This window comes from Bos indicus, chromosome 20, assembly GCF_029378745.1.
Source record: "Bos indicus isolate NIAB-ARS_2022 breed Sahiwal x Tharparkar chromosome 20, NIAB-ARS_B.indTharparkar_mat_pri_1.0, whole genome shotgun sequence".
In the NCBI taxonomy this organism is placed as follows: Eukaryota; Metazoa; Chordata; class Mammalia; order Artiodactyla; family Bovidae; genus Bos; species Bos indicus.
Genome location: NC_091779.1, coordinates 31005018 through 31005644, shown reverse-complemented (window position 1 = coordinate 31005644; position 627 = coordinate 31005018).

Here is a 627-nt window from a genome sequence, read left to right as displayed (position 1 = left end):
GGTTACTTTCCACTTACAGTTATTACAAAATGTTGGCTGTGTCCCCCACGTTGTACAGTACATCCTTGAGCCTATGTTGTACCCAATAGTTTGTGTCACCCAGTCATTGTTCTCTATTTTTAAGAAAATTTATTGGCTAAACCCTCAAAAGTTTAAGTAGATAGAATCCATTGGGATGAGGAATGAAACTTCTGATTCATTTTACATCTGGCATTTTACCAATAGATAGTCAGAACATGGGGACTTTGGTTGTGATTTATCATCTCTCAGATGCAACATCTATGCTAAAAGCTCAATTTTTGTCTTCATTTTGCACAGATGCCTTCCAATGGTATTTTCTGAGCAAGGCAAGGGCATGTAGTCTTTACACGTTAATGTCACGAGTGTTTAGGCTAGCAAAGCTTCTCTTCCCTATATCTCCATTCCTCCCCATTCTTCTCCATTAACAACTTGTGCACAAGTCAGATTATATATCTTCTTGCACATGACTCTGAATAGATATCCATACTCTTGTTCTGTTGACATCTGAGGGAGAATTCCACTGTATAAGAGAGCCATCTGGATCATGAGAACATGGCCTGTAACATACTCACTCCATCGTTTTATCATAGTAAAAGGAGATAGATA